The sequence below is a fragment of the Canis lupus genome, chromosome 13 (assembly GCF_003254725.2).
Source record: "Canis lupus dingo isolate Sandy chromosome 13, ASM325472v2, whole genome shotgun sequence".
NCBI classification, from domain to species: Eukaryota; Metazoa; Chordata; class Mammalia; order Carnivora; family Canidae; genus Canis; species Canis lupus.
In genome coordinates, this window is record NC_064255.1 from 7,816,187 (window position 1) to 7,836,639 (window position 20,453).

The 20,453-nt window shown below is 36.3% G+C and overlaps 1 long non-coding RNA gene across 1 annotated transcript; it reads right to left on the bottom strand.

Annotated features, from left to right (window-relative positions):
* Window positions 1-244: 244 nt before the first annotated feature.
* Window positions 245-18,488, bottom strand: LOC112662370 (uncharacterized). Its single transcript, XR_003138466.3, has 3 exons — window positions 18,423-18,488; window positions 7,739-7,844; window positions 245-568 (listed from the first exon to the last, which is right to left on the bottom strand). It is a non-coding gene; the product is annotated as an uncharacterized LOC112662370 (long non-coding RNA).
* Between the last annotated feature and the right edge of the window lie 1,965 nt (window positions 18,489-20,453).

Sequence of the window (20,453 nt, forward strand, 5' to 3'; positions counted from 1 at the left end):
CATTTGTTCTACATTTATTAGTTGTCATTCCACTGTAAGGTAAATCTTTACTTTCTTAATTTATTAAATTATTTATATTAATGTTGGGTTATGGATTTTTGTTCTATTCAAAGGATTAGTATATATTACTATCACTACTCATTTTAGTGCTCAAATTTCCCAACATTTAGTCAGTCTCTCTATACTGATTCTTGTGTCCCTTTGATGTGCCCTATTATTCTTTGAGTGGTTTCTTACTTTCTAACACAGGAAGATGTTCCAGGCTTATCTTCTACTTTCCAGGCTCCATGGTTTCCAAGAAACTCTAATTTCTTTTTGTGAGAAAAAAAAATATGCTAGGTATGTTCATTGCTCCCAGAGGGTCAATGCCTCTAAGAGCTGTGAGTATGTGTGTATCTTTATTTATTTGCCATATCTGTTTATATCAAACACCATGAGGTCACACTAATATTTTCAATTCCAGTCCAGACTTCTCCATTTCTGTATCTGTATCTGTAATTTCTTCTCCTGTGAGCAGTGAGCAAATTGGTTCCTGTTATTCTCAGTATGTTGACCCATTTCCTTAATCCTGGAATAGACACAAAATAGTTTCAGAATTGCTAATGCCTATCACCGTGAAAAGCAAACTATTAACTAGAGTTCAATATTTGTTGTTGTTTTTTGTCTTTCGACTGAGGGGAGATTTTGAGTTTTATTCAGGGCAGTTAAATTTGATATGCCTATTACATATCTGAGTAGAGATGTAGAGTAGGCTTTCTGGATCTCAAGGGAGATGTCAGGAATAGAGCTAAAGATACAGGAATCATCAGCTTAAAAATGATGATTTATAATTTAAAACAAGAACACCAAGGAAGCTCATTAGGGAAAAGGAAGTTAGAGAAGAGAACTGAGGAGGAGGATCCAGCAAAGGAGGCTGTAAAGGATGGGCCAGTGAGTTGGGCATATTTAAAGCACATATTACTTTGGAGGCCAACTGTAGAAAGTGTTTCAAAAGGAGAACATCCTTAGCTGTGTCAAATACTCCCAAGAGGCTGTAAGAGATGAGATTTGAGAATGTGTTCATTGGTGATATTGACAAGTGAGGTTTCTGTGGATGATTAGAATAAATGCTTACTTAGAAAGCATTAAAACCTAGCCAGTGCCTTCCTAAGAATGGGAAATGGAAAAATGGAGACAGTGAGTATAGGCCAAATCTTACGAGATGTTTTGCTGAAATGTAATGCATACTTAACAGCATTGTGTGTGAGTTGGTAAGAATGACCCTATGGAGGCTATAACAGATTGATGTAAGTGAGAGTGAATTATTCAGAGCAAAATCTTCAAAGAACTGGGATTATAAGGATCCATTGTACCAGTGGAGTGGGTTGGATTTAAGAGCAGAAAGATTATCTGTGACAACAAATGAAGAGAACTGAGTCTCTCTGACTGCTGAGTCATTACACATAATAGCATACTAAATTCACTCTTCAATACTGCTGCAGGTTGACTTTCCAGACTGATTTTTGTTAATTCCCCCTCCCAAGCACTAGTCCATATGTCTGTGTAACATCACTGACTCCTTCTGAAAATAACTGTTACCATAACTCTTGCTGTAACTACTAAGAATCCTAAAGAGAACATCTTTATAGTTTATTTCCCACTTCCTTCTTCTAGACCAGAGACCTGTTCCCACCAGCTTTCACGTGGGAGCTCTGGGGTGCTAATGAGAGATGGAAACTTCCTTTTTTTTTTTTTTTTTTTTTTTTAAGATTTTTCATTCTTTCGTTTGAGAAAGAGCCAGAGCATGCAAGCGAGAGCAAGAGCAAGCATGAGCAAGGGGGAGGGTCAGAAGGAGAGGCAAAAGCAGACTCCTGGCCAAGTGTCTGACATGGCATTTGATCCCAGGACCCTGGAATCATGACCTGAGCCAAAGGCAGATACTTAACCAACTGAGCAATCCAGGTGCTCTGGGATCAAATCTCCTTAATGGAAATCTTGGCCTCCATTCCTGAGGCCAGTTTTGGTTGTTTTTTTTTTTTTTTTTTTTTTTATGAACTACCTCACTGCTTACCTCATACACCAAGGGAAAGTTGACAAAGAACAATTTAAAAATAGAGGACCTCAAAATCTTAACCTCCTGTGCAAAAACTAAGGGTCTTCCTTACCAGATCTAAAGATCTAAGGGATGCAATGCCCTGCCCCAGCACCCTCTCTCCCACCCAGTGCAGTAGGATTCAAGGCTCATAGTGGACCGGAACCTACTTCTGGTTTGAGATCTTAGAGTGTAGCAGTGCCTAATCCCCTCACCCCACACATACACCACTGAGTTCATTGTGGGTGAGTTGGGGAGCTGAAAATGGCAACAGTATACTGGAGTATCAGAGTTTAGAGACTGCCCTATCTTTCATCCCCGATCTGACTTTTTCAAGGCTTCAGAGAATTTGAAGGGACCTGAGGTACCCCTGGGCCTGACTGGGGAGAAAAATTGGCAAGAGGAAGTTTTCCAGACCTGCTGTTAGGTGATCATGACTAGTGGTAGGATGCACTGCGAGGGTACATAGTTTATCCCATAGATCATCAGGAAATTTGTTTGGAATTTCAAAACCCAAAAGCATGTGAGGGAGTTAATGAACTATAACAAGACTATAGCCTTAGAACTGAGTATTTGGACTGGACCGAGAACTGATCTAGAATTGGCCTGTTTTCTACCATCAGCAGAAATGAGTCCATAGAGCCAGTCAATTCCAATTATAGAGAAGGCAATGTACTTAGGCATTTGATCATGTACTTAAAATGCATGTAGATTTCAATAAGGTTATAATAATTTACACATTTATTAACTTTAAAATTAGAAGCGTATAAGCATCTGAAGATGAATCCTGACCTCCATCTCTACACTGCTGGATTTTGTAAAAAAGGAACACTTCCTAGAAAAATAACTAAATCTAGTATATAATGATGGGTTAAATATTCTACTAGGCTTATGTACAAATCAATTACTATTTGAATAGTAGAATATTTAAGTGATCAAGTCCCTGTTCATTAGTTAATTATTTTCTTTGGTAAGTTTCTGAACTTGGATTAATTGTTTTTTGGTGAAGTTCACTTGATATTATCTAAGTTAGAGTTTGGTAAACTATGGCCTGTGGGTAAAATTGGACCTGTTACCAGTTTTTGAAAATAAAGTTTTATTGGAATATAACCACACCCATTTGTTTATATATTGTCTATAGTCTCTGTTGTAACAGAGACCATTTGGCTTGCAAATTCTAAAATAATTATTTACTCTTTACAGGAAAAATTTGCCAAGCCTTAAACTAAGGCTTAATCAAGGCAAGAATATTTGTGGTCTTATCTTTACAATACTAAGTAGAGTCCATTTTATTTCCCTTGAGCATATTAAGATCTTATTTCATTAAGGCATGGTGCCTTCCAAACATAATGTTTGGAACACTGCAAGGAAAAATCTTTATTTATTTATTTATTTATTTATTTATTTTTTAAGGAAAAATCTTTAAAGATCTTGTCCTTTACAGAATGGGGCATCACATAGAACATTACTCCTGGGACTCAAGCTGACATTTACAGATGCATAAATGCAGTTGTCTTTAGCATATCATAAAACCTTAAGTACTTGCTGGAGTAGCTGGAAAAGAATAGCTGGTGTTTTGTGAGAAGAGTTCAGAGAAGAACTCTCCTGAATCACTTTGCCTTTGAATTCCATATACTATCATTCTCATGTTGCAAAACAGATCCTCCACACAGACAGCATTTAGAGTTAGACCAAGTGGACATTAAGATGTGCTGGCAGGGAAAACCTCCCATGCCTCCCCATGAAAGGATTCATTATCTTACAAAGACTAAGTGCATATTGCAAATTCTACATGTGAGGCCTGTTAGCCTATTGGTTACCCTTTATCTATCTACTGAAAAGCCTCTTCTACTTAGTTGAATCAATTTCTTCTTCTGTGCTTTCTATGCTATTCCTATTTTCCACTTCAGATTGTAGGCTGTACTATATAGGACTCAAAACACTCTTGTAAGAAATTGTATGGATTGAGGACTGGAGGTCCATCTCTGGGAATAGGCTCTGGAAATCACAATGTCTCAGACTGGACAGGGTTGAAATAATTATCAGTGTTTTAAAAAATAAAGCCCTGTATTCATTTTGGAAAAAACAATGTTTGAAATAATGGAAAAGGGAAAAAATGAAACTCATCCATAATGCTTCCCCACTTCCCACAGTTAATGATTTTATAATTTTTGCATATATATCTTTTCATAATTTTTTCTATGGACACAAGATTTGTATTGTAATATAAACTCACAATGAATATTTTTGCATATTGACTAGAACAACTAGACCCTTTGGTATAGGTTATGTATCTGCCACAAAATTTATTTAAAGCATTACTGCATCACTTGACTCTTGGGTTTTTTCCAGATGTTCACTATTCAATGCTGTAAAAAAATTCATGTGCCTAAGTACTTGATCAAATACTTCTTTGGACTAAATTTTGAGTGGCAGAATTATAAGACCAAAAGATCTGAAGATTTTTGATGCTTTGGGTGCCTGTTGCTACACAGTCTCTAAAATGTTTGTAGCATTTCATAGTCTCTGGGAAGTGTACAAGAGTGCCCCTTTCCCCAAACTGTCACTATTATCTGGTTACCTAATCTAGCAACTTCCAAAATTTTCTTGAATATGATCCAAGAGTAAGAAAAAATATTTTACATTGTGACTTGGAACACATACACATTCATATACATATAACAAATACATAAATACACATATTTAACTATAAAATCTTAATATACTAAGTATATTAAATACATTCAATTTTTTTAATCCTATTCCATTTCATTTTAAAAAATGCTGGCTGGGGGCAGCCCGAGTGGCTCAGTGGTTTAGTGCCACCTTCAGCCCAGAGCCTGATCCTGGAGACCCAGGATCAAGACCCACGTCAGGTTCCCTGCGTGGGGCTTGCCTCTACCTCTGCCTGTGTCTCTGCCTCTCTCTGTGTGTGTCTCTTAAATAAATAAATAAAAATAAAATCTTTTAACACAATTCTGGCTGAGACCCACTAAGTTGATTTAATGAATGATAAATTAAGGTGGAAAAAAATGGTAAAGCTTTGGGGATGAAACAAATAGGAGCTAAAAAGCTTCCTTCAAGTCCATACAAGATGAAATTTGACAGAGATATTGGATACTCCTCCACCACCATCAATACCACTACCACGTATGTCCAGGGGTTCCTGCCATGCTCATCCTGCCCTCATTTGCTAAAAATCTTTTGAACTTTAAGATTTCAGCATTCAATTCATCATCAAATTTGCTTTATTTCCTTCAATATACTCCCTGCTTCTTAAACTCTATAGTGATGGTGACTTAGCAATTGAGCATCATTCTTCAATCCTCTCACTCTGCAGCAATCACCTTCAGATTAAGTCCAGTAACCCCTCTTGGTCCTTAAAATTATCTAGAACCATTTTTCTCAAATTATCATTCTGCCTCTGACTGTGCCATCCATCCTTCCACACTGTCCCTTCCCTGTATGTGCTAATAAACTTCATAGAATATTCTCTCTTGGCTCCTTCCTACCTTAGAATGACTTCAATACACTCCTTAAACCCTAAATCAAATGAACTTGTGTTTGGCCTATCATATGTACTTGGGCATTCCTGAATTTTAGTAAAAGGTCCTAGGTTTTTCCTTTCTCCACAACTACCATTCCCATGAAGACCTTCTTTAAAATGAATTTTACTGGCTAACTGGCAGAGTCTTCAAAACATGATTTTCTTGGTCCTCAGAACATGTTCTGTATCACCTGCAGAACTCAAGAGTATTGCCCATTAGTTTTCCACTCAGTAATAGCCAGTGGTTTTCAAACTGCAGTCTGGAGGCCGAGGGATTTCATAAAGACCTTTATGTGCTGCCTCAGAAAGGAGGGAGACAGAAGGATGAGTTAGGGAGGGTTGAACTCCAAACCCCTTCAATAAAGCTGTCATTGTCAATATTTTTATATATCAGGCTTCCTTGTAAAATCCACTTTTTAAACCCTCTACCACTAATTGCCATAGATTTCCAAGTCCAGAAGACTGTGCTAAGAAAATAAATAACAAATATTAAATACTTTTTAAGTATTCAGGAAGGCCAGCCCCAATGGCTCAGTGGTTTAGTGCTGCCTTCAGCCCAAGGCATGATCCTGGAGACCCGAGATCGAGTCCCACATTGGGCTCCCTGGATGGAGCCTGCTTCTCCCTCTGCTTGTGTCTCTGCCTCTCTCTCTGTGTGTCTCACATGAATAAATAAATAAAAACCTTTTAAAAATATTCAGCAAGCAGTATTAAAAAGACATCAAGTTCCATTAGAGTTTTTGTATTGCTCTATTAGCTCTTACATGGGTGAGCGAGTGAGCGAGTGATTGGCATAGTCTCTAAATGATCCAAGAGGGTTTCCTCTGGCATGTCTTGATGGCATAATAATAGTTTTGAATTTTAAGTGTGCAGAGAACAATCCAAATATTTTCCTTTTTGGTACCTGCCATTACCTACTATAACATAAAACAGAATGTAATTGGCTGTTAATTTCTATTTGTCCTTTATCCTATGCTATTTATCTGCCAAATAAACAAAAATTCATTGCACCTTCTCCAAACAACCCCTTTCAACTTTGAGCTCTCCCACCTGAGTTGGAACATTAAGGCTGTTTTCAGTTTTGTTCCCCGTGATGGTCCTACAGAGCCAGTACTAAACACTTAGGCATAAAATCCTACCCCTGATGGCTTCTTAGAAGCTGGGTTATGTGGAGGCTCTGAACGCAGAATGCCTGAGTTCAAATCCTGATCTGCAACTGCCTAGATGTGGGTCTTGGGAAAAGTTAGACTTTTCTGTGTTTTACTTTGCTCATCCATAAAAGACATTTGATAAGTGTAATACTTGGCACATAGGGATATTATGAGGATAAAATACACTTAAAGCACTTAGAAAAGTGCCTGGGGCATAGTAACTTCTCGGGAAAAGTTGATTTTATTATTCCCATGTAATTTTAATCCACTCTGATCTAAGTTAAAATTGAAATTTTAATGTAAATGAAAGCTATAGGTCACTATCACTGCGGATTGCTCCTTAATGGAGCCTAGCACAAAGTGCTTTCACGGTTGGGAGTATAAAAAGCACAGAAGTGTGAACTGGAAGAAAACATGGAGATCACAGAGTCCAGACAGCCCTGTTTGCTATGACTTCTATCTCCTAGAAACAAAAGGTGTCAATACAAGATAATTCTATCCTGGGATGCATGGGTGGCTCAGCAGTTGAGCTTCTGCCTTCCTCCCAGGGCATGATCCTGGAGTCCCAGGATCGAGTCCCACATTGGGCTCCCTACAAGGAGCCTGCTTCTCTCTCTGCCTAGGTCTCTGCCTCTCTCTCTCTCTCTGTGTGTCTCTCATGAATAAATAAATAAAATCTTTAAAAAAAAGATAATTCTATTCTTAATGACCCAGGGAACTGGTGAAGTCCTGTGACAGAGATCTGAAAAATATATATATTTTTTAATTTATTCATGATAGTCACAGAGAGAGAGAGAGAGAGAGAGAGAGAGAGAGAGAGAAGCAGAGGGAGAAGCAGGCTCCATGCTCCGGGAGCCTGACGTGGGATTCGATCCCGGGTCTCCAGGATCGCGCCCTGGGCCAAAGGCAGGCGCCAAACCACTGCGCCACCCAGGGATCCCTGAAAAATATTTTGGTCCCGATTCTCACCTGGTAGGTGGTCAATGATATTGTTGAGTAGATTGACTCCTAATAAGACCACTTCCATGTCATCAGGTTATCCATGGACTGGTCTGTGTCCTCCATTAGTTATAGACTATATGAAATAAGAGGCGACATGTTAACTGCACTATTTCAGTTTATGGTCTTCAACAACTCTATATGACTATATGGTAATGCTGTTTCTATTTATCATGATGAAGTATGTATAAGTATTGAATCCTGAGATTTGGCTCTTAATTTTTATTTTAATTTCAGTATAATTAGCATGCAGTGTTATATTAGTTTCAGGTGTAAAACAGTGATCTAACAATTCTATATATTACTCAGTGCCCGTCAAGAGAAGTGTATCTTAATCTCCTTCACTTGTTTCATCTATCCCCCTTTACCCGCTCTCTGGTAACTACCAGTTTGTTTTCTATACTCAAGAGTGGTTTCTTTATTTTTTCCTTAAAAATGTTTTGTCTTTTTAAAATTTATTCATTTTGTTTCTTAAGTCCCACATATGAGTGAAATCATATGGTATTTGTCTTTGTCGGACTTGTTTCACTTAGTGTTACAGTCTCTAGAACCATCCATGTTGCAAATGGCAAGATTTCATTCTTTTTTTTTTATGGCTGAATAACATTCCTTTGTGTATATATACCTCTTCTTCCTGATCCATTCATCTACAGATGGATATTTAGATTGCCTCCGTAATTGGGCTATTGTAAATACTGCAATAAACACAAGGGTGTATGTATCTTTTTGAATTAGTGTTTTCATTTTCTTTGGGTAAATACCTGGTAGTGGGATTACTCAATCATGTGGTAATTCTGTTTTTAATATTTGGAAGAACCTCCATGTTGTTTTCCATGGTGGTTGTAGCAATTTGCATTTTACCAACAGTGCATGAGGCTTCCTTTTTCTCCACATCCTTACCAACACTTGTTATTTTTGTGTTTTTGATTTTGGCCATTCTGACAGGCCATCTGGACGTCTTCTTTGGAAAAATATCTATTCATCTGCCCATTTTAAAATCAGATTGTTTGTGTTTTGGTGTTGAACAAATTATTCTTGTCTAGTGAAAGGAAGATAAAAATGTAAATTCCTTGGGATTTGAGAGCCCAACTTCTCAGAAAGCTATTAATCTTTTCTGTAAAGTTCATTATCTGGACCACCAATTAGTAATTAACAGTGATAGCCAAAACATGAGTAGAGTTGGCTCAGCTTCTACCAAGGTCCTACCATATTTATTTGAGGAGTGAGTTTTTAGATTAGGCAACATGTCTTTCCTTCTTCTATTTCCCACCTCATATTTTTCTTTCATGAATTTTTTTTTTTTTTTGCCTGTGCTTTTTTTGTTTTTCCCTATTCTTTCCCCCACTATCCACAAAGCCTGTTATTGGGGAAATGGGGTAAAATATGCACCACTCATATACAAGCCAAAATGATAGGATATAAAACAAAATAGTACATGAAATTATCCATGGGAATTGTACTGTTTAGGTCATATTTGTTTTGCAGTTATTTTTAAAATGCCTATTTTATCAGGAAGATTCTGAAAGTAAACAGTGGTGGAGAAGATGTCCATTACCACACCAGATTCTGTACTTCTTTCACCTAATGGTTCTTTGCTTTTGCCATTATTCCTTTTGTTTGACTCCCTTTGTGCTTCTTACAATATCATATCTTTTTTTCTTTCTCTCATATTAATTTCTCCATGACTTATAGTTTTTCCAAATAAAAGCAAGAATAGAAGATAAAAAGATTTTAGTGAAGATATTTTTGATAAACATTAATACTTAATATATCTCTCACAAGGCTATGCACCGCATAGGCAGGGATTGCGTCTCCAGCATCTGGAATATTACCTGAGACATGGCAGGTGCTTAGTTGTGCTTGCTGAACAGATTGAGTACTAATATATTTTTAACTTTTTATTTGGCATAATTTTAGATTTAAAGGAAAGGTGCAAATATAGAACATTCCAGTATACCTTCACCCTGCTTCCCAGCCCTAATATTAACATGTCATAAAACTTTGGTTCATTTGTCAAAACCAAGAAATTAACATTGATACTATACTATTAACTAAACTACACATTTTATTCAGATATGATCAGTTTTTCCACTAGTGCCCTTTTTTCCTCTTTCAAGATTGAATTCATGATATCATCTGGCATTTTGTACTCATGTCATTTTAGTCTTTTCTAATATTGGATACTAACTTAAAATTTACCTTTTATGATTTTACTTCCAATACTTTGTCATGTTAAATGGTATGGAACATTAAGAAAATGTGTGAATAAGTAGAAATAAACTATCACTTTTCAGTGACTCCAATTTTGCCTAACATCAGTGAGGTATAAGAAAATCTATCAGATTTAAATTTCAAGATCTGGAAAGGGAAAAATCTTCCCTGGCATCTCTTGACCTTTCAAATTCCCTTTATTTTAAAATTTAGCTCTATTTATTGGCTTTTGTAATATATGAAGGTTTATTTCTTGGCATTGATTATTCAAACTCTACTCAATTGGCAAGGTTAACACTGGTTTCCGGGGTAAAAATATTGTACAATTTTATTGTAAGCAAATTCAATTCAAAAGGAAAGACTTAGAAAAGGGTTGGGATTTTGGAGTCAATACAGATTTTTTTGTGATAATCCCACTCGGATTTTTAAAAATTGCTTGACAGTCTTTTATCTTGATTATTGCTTTATGTGCTATTTCCCCCCTACTTTTTAGTTATAGCCTCTTGTGCCTCATTGAACTATAGTAGTGTGTTGTCAAAAAAATCTTGCCTTTTTTTCTGTAAAATACCCAGTATTTTTTTTTCTAAACCATATGGTAAGTAATGGTCAATTTTAAGAAACGAATGCCATTGCTCAACCAAATCTAGCATAATCCTTGGCACAAACTATGCATTCAAAAAAGAATTCTTGAAAGTTGAACTCATAGAAGCAGAGAGTAGAATGATGATTTTTGGAAACTAGGACATGGGAGAAATGGAATGTTAGTCAAAGGGTAGAGACTTTCAATTATGAAATGAAAAATTCTGGGGGAGGGTCTAATGTAGAGCACGGTGACAACAGTTAACAGCATATCACATACTTGGTATTTCCTAAGAGAAAAGATCTAATTGTTTGCACCATGAAGATAAAGACAACTGTGTGAGGTGATGTGTGTTAGCTCAATGGGGGTAGTTGCTTCACAATGGACACGTATATCAAATCGCCAAGTTGTATACCTTCAATACATTTTTTTAATGTTTCAGATATACCTCAGTAAAGTTGGGCATAGAAAAAAAAAAGAGGCTTGTGGATGCATTCAATAAAAGAGGCCTGAATGGGGGTAGAAGGAAAGTCTTTCCTAGAGCTCTGAAGCCAGTCTAAATCCCTGCCTGCCATCTTGAGGACACTATGAGAATTGCACCCTTGGCATTTATATCCTATAATCCTATAAAGTGAACATGATGGGGTGGCTGTGTCTATGGCCAGTTAATTCCAGCCCACTACTAATCTCTCCCACTCTGAATTTTATTCTCTTACAGAATCTTTTCTGTATGCACAGGGCACAGCCCCTTTCTCTACATTCACCATTGATTATACCTGATGGCACTTCAAACCTCCTAAGTGTTTGCCACACAATAAGTGCTCTGTGGGAGTCTTGAGGCAGGGCCCACATCCTATCCATCAAGGTCCTTTGTGGGGTGATTGCCTCCTTAGCATTTTTATCCTCTCTTCAACCCGTTGTCTCTTGATTGGGTCTTTTTGAAATGTCATGGGTGTCTTTCTCTGTAGTAATAATTTCAAGTCTGTTGTGTTGTTCAGCTCACTGGCCTTTGTCTCTCCATCTCCTATTTTCTTTACCTCGTCTGTCTTATCCTTTCACATGTTTCTAATTCCAAAAACACAGCTGTCTTTTCTTCATTGTGCATTGCTAGCCAGAAAATGAGAATACTTACATCATTAAGGACACGTTTTCCACATGAGGACATGGTGGGCATGAATATACGCAGTGAGATTGACAAAATGATTAAAATGTCAGGGGTAGCACATCCAAAGAACCAGTTCTGTGCAGGCAGCTTCCTCAGTATGGTGTAGACTGTCAACACTAGGTGAGTATCCTTAGCTATTTTTCTTTTGCTCTAGTTGTACCAGTTACCAAATGATAGTGCATAGATCTGCATAAATGTGGAGCCTGTAAATCTCTACACAGCCTGTTTGAAAGTTAAAATTTCTTACAAATGGCAAATATGCTATATAAGAGTACTGTGGCAGGGATTGTTCAAAGTTCTTTACATTTAGTATTTCATTATATCCTTACAACAGCCCTATGAGGGAAAACTATATATTTTAGAAATGAAAAAACTAGAAAACTTGCAAAATGCTTCTGCCTCCATAGCTTCAACAGGCATCCTCCAAAGCAGGTACCTACATACAAAACTCCAACTCGTGGAGTCAGGATTTGGACATAAGCAATAGAGCTCTAGAATCTGTCCTCCAGAGCATTATACTGTGGATTATCAGGATGCCTGCTGCCTGCAAACACCACCTGAAGAGAGGCAAGAGGAGTATTTCATTGGTTTTAGGATGATCTAATATGCTCCAGAAGCCTGAAGTTAATTCAGCACACTAACACTAAAAGAATAAATGTTAGACATCAGGAATTGGTTTAGAGGTGGTACATATCAACTACAGCACCAAGTCCAAGTTCTCAGGGAGAATATTCTCATGCTGTTTTTGTGAAAAATACTGCAGCTGAATAGAGCTCTCCTCACTGAAACACAAGGAATCAGATGAAAGGAACATTGGACTTAGGGAACGATTCTACAGTCTAAAGAATGAGAACATTTTTTTTTTTTTCGAGTTGTAGAAGAAAAATCAGACTTCTGACAACTAATTAAAACACAGAAGTATATTTCACAACACCTGCTTTGGGTTTTCAATAAAACACAGAAAAAAATTCTATAAAGATAATATATACACACACAAATGTGATAAGAAAAAGGAAGGACTTTTATGCAGATAAAGATAAGAAAAACCTTGTTGCACAAAGTTAAATAATATATGATTTATAGCTTTACTAGAAGCAGTGAGGGGTATAATCAGTTCAAAGAATTCTTTCAAAATTTGAGAAAAGTTCCTGATCAGAAAAAATGAAGAGTAATAAAAATCAAATACACAAGACCGTAAAGCTTTACTGACCTAAGAGATACCAGTTGTAAATAAAAGAGACACCAAATAGCAAACACAATTGAAAAGAAAACCCCTAGATATAGCTTGATGAATTATTCCTGAATTTCAGAGAAAGGGTGCACTCTATTTAAATATCTAGATGTGGAGAGGTAGAATGGATAAAAGCAAAGCAGTATTATTACAAATGAAATGAAACTGAGGTGCCTGGCTGGCTGAATGGAAAGAGCATGTGACTCTTGGTGTTGGAGTCATGAATTTGAGTCCCATGATGGATATAGAGATTACTAAAAAGAAAAAAAAAAAAAAGAAACTTTTAAAAAATTTACAAAATACAAAATTATTTCAAGAAACAAATGAAACTTTTTATGCTTTGCAACATTAGTGTTAGACTCTAAGGATACAGTGCTTATGCACTATTGGAAAAATTTGTGATCTGAGTTTTATTTTTCTTTTTAAAAATATTGTCAAAAAATATTATCAAAGTAATCTGACATAATATTTAAATTTAATATATACAACATGTTAATACATTTATATATCATAATATTATCACTATTGTAATGATAATTAAAACTATCATTTTTATAATTTCATTTCAGTAGTTGGAATAATTCCATTCTAGTTTCTTATTAAGTTTTATAATTACAATATAATATTGTCTATATTCACTATAATGTGCATTAAATCTTTAGGACTTATTTACTACTAGTTTCAAGTTTATACCCTTAAACATTTGTCCTATCCCTTCTCCCAACCCCACCACTCATCCCCTGGTAACCACCATTTTACTCTATTTTTGTGAGTTTGACTTTTTTAGATTCCACATGTAAATATTGGTCTTTCTGTCTGACTTATCTCACTTAGCATAATGTGCTGAAGGTCCATCCAAATTGTCAAAAATGGCAGAATGTCCTTCCTTCCCATGGGTGAATAACATTCCAATATATATATGTATATATAAACATATATACACACCATATCTTACCCATCTGTCCATTGATGGGCACTTAGGTTGTTTCTGTATCTTGGCTATTGTAAATAATGCTGCAATAAATATTGGAGTACATAGGTCTTCAACATCCTGTTTTCATTTCCTTTGGGTATATAGTTCAATTACCTTTGGAATTGCTGGATCATATGGTAGAATCTATTTTTAATTTTTTGAGAATCTGCCATATTGTTTTCTATAGTGGCTAAACCAATTTATATTCCAACCAACAGTGACCAGAGTTTCCTTTTCTCCACATCCTTGCTAACACTTATCTCTTATCTTTTTTGCTTTATTTTTTAAAAAGATTTTATTTTCTTATTCATGAGAGAGACGCAGAGACATAGGCAGAGAGAGAAGTAGGCTCCTTCTGGAGAGCCTGATGCAGGACTCAGTCCTAGGACCCCGGGATCACAACCTCAGCCAAAGGCAGATGCTTAACCAGTGAACCACTCAGATGCCCCTTATCTCTTCTTAAAAAAAAAAAAAAGATTTTATTTATTTACTCATGAGAGACACAGAGAGACACACACACACAGAAAGAGGGAGGAGAAGCAGGATCCATGCAGACAGCCTAATGTGGGACCCAATCCTGGGACTCAGGATCATGCCCTAAGCCAAAGGTAGATGTCAACTGCTGAGCTACCCAGGCATCCCTGTTTCTTGTTTTCTTGATGATAGTTATTCTTATAGGGTGAGGTGACAGCTCCTTGTGACTTTGATTTGCATTTCCCTGATGATGAGTGATAGTGAGAGCATCTTTTTATCTACCTGTTCACTCTTTGGATGTCTCCTTTAGAAAAATGTCTATTTAGTTCCTCTGCCCATTTTAATCCAATCTTGTTTTCTTACTGAATTGTATGAGTTATTTATATATTTTGGATATTAACCCCTTATTCAACCCTTTATCCCCTTATGGTTTACAAATATTTTCTCCCATTCTATAGATTGACTTTTCATTTGTTTCTTTTGCTAGGCGAGAGATTTCAAGTTTGTAGTCTTTTTGATTTTTGGTTTTTTGTTTGTTTGTTTGTTTGTTTGTGCTTGTCCTATCAAAAAGATCATTACTAAGATCTATATCTCAGACCTTCTTCCTTCCTTCCCTGTGTTTCCTTCTAGTTTTACATTATCAGGTCTTATATTTGAATTTTTTATTCATTGTGAGTTAATTTTTGTGAGTGGTGCAAGTTAAAGGGCTCCTCCCACCTTGTTGATCTTTCCTAGGATTGCTTTGTTAGTTCAGGGTCTTTTGTGGTTCTATACAAATTTTAGAAGTTTGTTTTCTGTCACCAAGAAGAATGCCTATGGTATTTTGAGGAGGATTGCATTGAATCTATAGATAGCTTTGGATAGTATCAACATCCTAACAATATTAATTTGTCTGATCCATGAACCCAGGATGTCTTTCCATTTGTTTGTCTCTGTTTCAATTTCTTTCAACAAAGTCTTGTACTTCTCATTGTACAGATCATTTACTTCCTCAATTAAATTTACTCCTAGGTATTTTATTGTTTTTGATGCTAATGTGAATGGGATAGTTTTTTAAATTTTATTTTTCAGATATTTCATTATTAGTGAATAGGAATGCAAATGACTTCTACATGTTGTTGATTTAATATCCTGCAAATTTATTTAATGCATTGATTAGTTTCAGCAGTTTTTTTGGTTGAGTCTCTGGGATTTTACATATGCAAAACCATATCTGCAAATAACTGTTACTTCTTTTTGACTTGGATGTCTTTTCTTTCTTTATCTCACCTAATTTCTCTAGCTAGGAATTTCAGTACTATATTGCATAAAAGTGATGAGGATAGGCAGCCTGTCCTATTCCTGATCTTACAGAAAAGCTTTCAGTTTTTCAATTTTAATCTTAAGTTTGCTTTTTTTTCTGGAGAATGTTCTGTATGCACTTGAGAAGAATATGTATTCTAGAATGTTCTGTATATGTCTAAGACCATTTGATCTAAAGTATGGTTCAAGTCCCATGTTTCCTTGTTGCTTTTTTTCTGGGTAATCTACCTATTGCTGATAATGAGATATTGAAGCCCCCTCATATAACTGTACAGTTACCTGCTTCTCCCTTTAGACCTATTAGTATTTAACATATTTAGGTTGTCTGATGTTGGGTGCACACACATATATGTGTATGTGTGAGTGTAATTATTAAATCTTCTTGATTTATAGACTCTTTAATCACTACATAATGACCTCCTTTGTCTTTTGTTACCAATTTTTGGTTCAAATCTATTTTGCCTGATATAAGTATGGCTACTCTTACTTTCTTTTGGTTTCTACTTGCCTGGAATATTTCCTTATGTGCCCATTCACTTTGAGTCTAGGTGTGTCTTTCAAGCTGGAATGATAAGTAAGGACTTCTGTCATCTGATTTATCCTCTAGTTGCCTTATAATTCCATTGTTTCTTTCTCTCCCTGTTACTGCCTACTTTTGTGAATTGGTTTTCCATAGTGGTTTGCTCTATCTCCCCTTTTCTTTATATTTCATGAATTTGCTGTAGATTTCTGCTTTATGGTTAGCATGAGGCTTAACATAAAACATCTTGTAGATAAAACTGTCTATGTTATGCTGATAGCCACTTTCCTTCCTTTGCCTGTAAAGGCCCTACCTTTTTACCCCTCCCCTTTTATATTTTTGACATCACAATTCTTTTTATGATGACATCACAATGCTTTTTATGCAAATCATAGCAGCTACAGTTATTTCTAATGCTCTTTTACTTTAATGTTTGTACTATAGTTAGGTGGTTAATGTACCATTTACTATAGAATTACAGTTTTTAAATTCTGGCTAGTTTTCATTTTTACCAGAGTGTTCTATGCCATCATAGATTTTCATGTCACTAATTAGTGTCTTTTTGTTTCAGCTTGAAGACCTCCTTTCAGCATTTTCTGCAAAGTAGGCCCAGCAGTGGTGAATTCCCTCAGCTTTTGTTTGTCTAGGAAAGCCTTTATTTTTCCTTCATTCTTTTGCCAGATAAAGTATTCTTGGCTGGCAATTTTTAGCTTTCAACACTTGGAATATGTCTTACTACTCTTGGCCTGTAGAGTTTCTGCTGAGAAATCTGCTTGTAGCTTAATTGATGTTCTTTTGTAGGCTACTTTTTCCCCCTGGATGCTTCTAAGATTCTTTATCACTGATTTTTTTTGATGGTTTCATTACCATGTGTCCTGTAGAAGATGTCTTGCATTGAACTAATAGGGTGTTCTATTAGCTTTGCAGATGTATGTGTCCACATTCTTGCCTGGATTTAGGAAGTTCTCAGCTATTATTTCTTTAAATAATCTCTCTGCTCTCTTCTCTTTTCCTTCAGGTAAATCAATTCTTATATTTGCCTTTTTTATAGAATCTAATAGCTCTTGTAGGGTTTCTTTACTTAAAAAAAAAAAAAAAAAATTTGGGCAGCCCCGGTGGCGCAGGGGTTTAGCACCGCCTGCAGCCCGGGGTGTGATCCTGGAGACCCTGGATCGAGTCCCACTCAGGCACTCTGCGTGGAGCCTGCTTCTCCCTCTGCCTTTGTCTCTGCCTCTCTCTCTCTCTCTCTTTCTCTGCACCTCTATGAATAAATAAATAAAGTCTTAAAAAAAAACTTAATTGGAAGAGGAAAGTGAACTATTTCTATATGCCTATCCTCCAAGTTACTTAGTCTTTCTTCTGTTTGGTCTGCCCTGTTACAAATGTTCTCTAGTGCATTCTTCTAATTTTATTGAATTCTTCAGCTCCCGAATTTGTTTGTATCTTTTAATAATTTTAATCTTTCTTAAAGTACTCTTGTGTATTAATTTTATTCCTGGGATCATTCAATTGTCTTCCTGAGTTTTGTTATACCTAATTAATTTTTTTCAGAACAGCTAGTTTGAGTTCTTTATTTTTTACATTGTAGAATTCCATGCCCTTAAATTTGGTTGCTAGAGAATTATTTTATTTTTGATATCATATTTCCTTTTTTTCTTTCAGCGTTTGAAGATGTACACTTCTGCTTTTTTTTTTTTTCCTTTTTTTTCTTTTTTCCTTTTTTTTTTTTCCTGTGTTTTAAGTAGGCCACCCATCCTTAATTAAAGTTGTATGTCTGGTCCTTAAGTTCAACAGGTTGCTATTAGAAATCTTTCTTTTATATTCCAGAAGGTGGCGCTGTAGCTCAAGTTTGGTCTCTCCTTAGGCCGCTGCCTCTCAAGTACTTGGGAGGGTGTTCCTGGAACTGGCCGCAGAATTGTGGCAGGTGTGGGCTTAGCTTTGAGGCTTTGAGGGTACCCATGGGTCCAGTGGGTGGATCTTGCAGAGGGGCAGTCCCAGAGGTCCCTGAACAGACGTCCTGCTGAAGGCCCAAAGTTGATGGCACAGAACGCATTCCTTCAATGCCCTTTGAGATTTTTACCTGCTTCCTTTCCTTTTCTTCCCCTCTCAGAATTCCTTAGAATTCTGTGTGCTCCTGGAGAGAAACAGGTTTCTCCAGACACAACCTACACAAATGGGACAGCCAGGAAGTCACTCACCACTTTGGCTCCCCACCTCCTCTGTAGGAGAGTTCGCCCCTCTCCACCTCTGTTGCCAAGGTAGCCACTGCCACAGCCAGAAACACAGCTGCTTTTAGTGTCCCCTAGGGCTGGGGGGGGTGGGGGGTGGGGGGAGGGGGGACCATCTTTTCCTCTGCATCCAAACTCTTCTCTGTCCTACTCCAGTGGCTTGACAGATTCTCCCTTTAGGCACACTGGACTTCCACAAAATCTCCCTTACCTATGGGTATCTGCTTAGTTCTGTACTCTCCAGGTTCCCTTTTTCCTTCTCTGGGATAGTGGAGGTAGAGCAGGCTCGTGGACTCTCTGGATCCATAATCCCTGCTTGAGGCCCTATCTGTCCACTCTTGAATGCACAGCTGGGTAGAAACTTCCTAGATGTTCCTGTGTAATGTAGAGTCTTTTCATTTGGTTATGGATGTCCAAATAGTTGCTAATCAAAGGGGAGAGCAAAGAGAAATGACTCCTGTTATAATGATGCTGAGGTCGCTTCCAGCTTCCCTCCATTTGTCTAAGGTAGATAGGAAATACAAAAATAAGAATATGTGAAAAAGTTACATAAAATGAAGACATTCTCATAAAATCAAATATACAAAAATTATATTGCCCATCCATCTTTAAAAATGTACATTGGAGCAGGACATACGTTAGTAACAAATTCAAAAAAGGATAAATTAAGCCATAAAAGGATTGATGTTAAACACTGATAACAGTGACTCATAGATACAAGTCGGAATTCTTGCTGTAAATATAAATACAAGGATAATGCAAATGTAAAACTATGCTCAAAGAAAAGATACAAAATATAATTCTTGCCTAAAAAACCATATTTAAAAAAAAACATATTTTATAAATACTGAGCAAGTGAGAGAAAATGAGGGGAAGCAAAGACATACTAATTTTTTTTAATTAATTAATTTATTTTTTTTTCAAAAAAATTTTTTTAATTTATTTATGATAGTCACAGAGAGAGAGAGAGAGAGAGAGAGAGGCAGAGACACAGGCAGAGGGAGAAGCAGGCTCCATGCACCGGGAGCCCAACGTGGGATTCGATCCCGGGTCTCCAGGATCGCGCCCTGGGCCAAAGGCAGGCGCCAAACTGCTGCGCCACCCAGGGATCCCCTAATTTTCTTATTTACATGGGAGAGTCAAAAAGTTCTCAAAAAAAAAATTCTCTTGCATTCTTGATATTGATAATTGAAGAAAGTGATTTCAAATATGTTTGAGTTTTAAAAACACTTTAGATAACTTCTAATTGACAAAAGCAGAGAAAATACAACTGTAATCCACAAAGTAAAAGAAAAGTTAGAGGGAAAATTATACACAAGAGGTATATTAAGATATATGCATATAAATAATAATTTGCCTTTAGTAAACATAGGTTGTTTTTAAATCAAAAGAGAGAAGAAAAAAATCAAATTCAAATATTTGCTGTTTCCAAGTGACAAAACTAAAATAACAAAGGTATTAAATATAGAAGGACTGGCAAGGATAGATTGGGTACATGAAAATTCGAAACAATGGTAACATCAACATTCTACAAAGAATTTATAGGGAAAATCACTAAATGAACAAATATATCTGTTTATCTGATTATCTCTGGTTATCTGTCTGGTTATCTGGGTATCTATCTCTATTGATAAATCCATGTAGGTATATCTATATATCATATATTTATATGTACTTATACCTATTTGTATATGTATATGTTTGCACATATGTATGAGGGAAGTCATCCAACTGGATGATGAAATTAATTTTAGGCAAGTAATAACCTCACATCAACATATGTAAAGTAAAAACATCAGTACTTGGAGAAATTACAGATGTCCTTTACATAGTATAACAAATACATTTGGTAGACTCTGTTCAAGCATGTAAAAATTGAATAAGATAGATAATTGAAATACCAAATTTTTTCAACCAGTGAGAACATAACTTACATTTAAGAAAGTTTCAAAATTTTGTCATTTGCAATGAGCCTAATAGTCTCAAGTAGGAGAGTGGAAT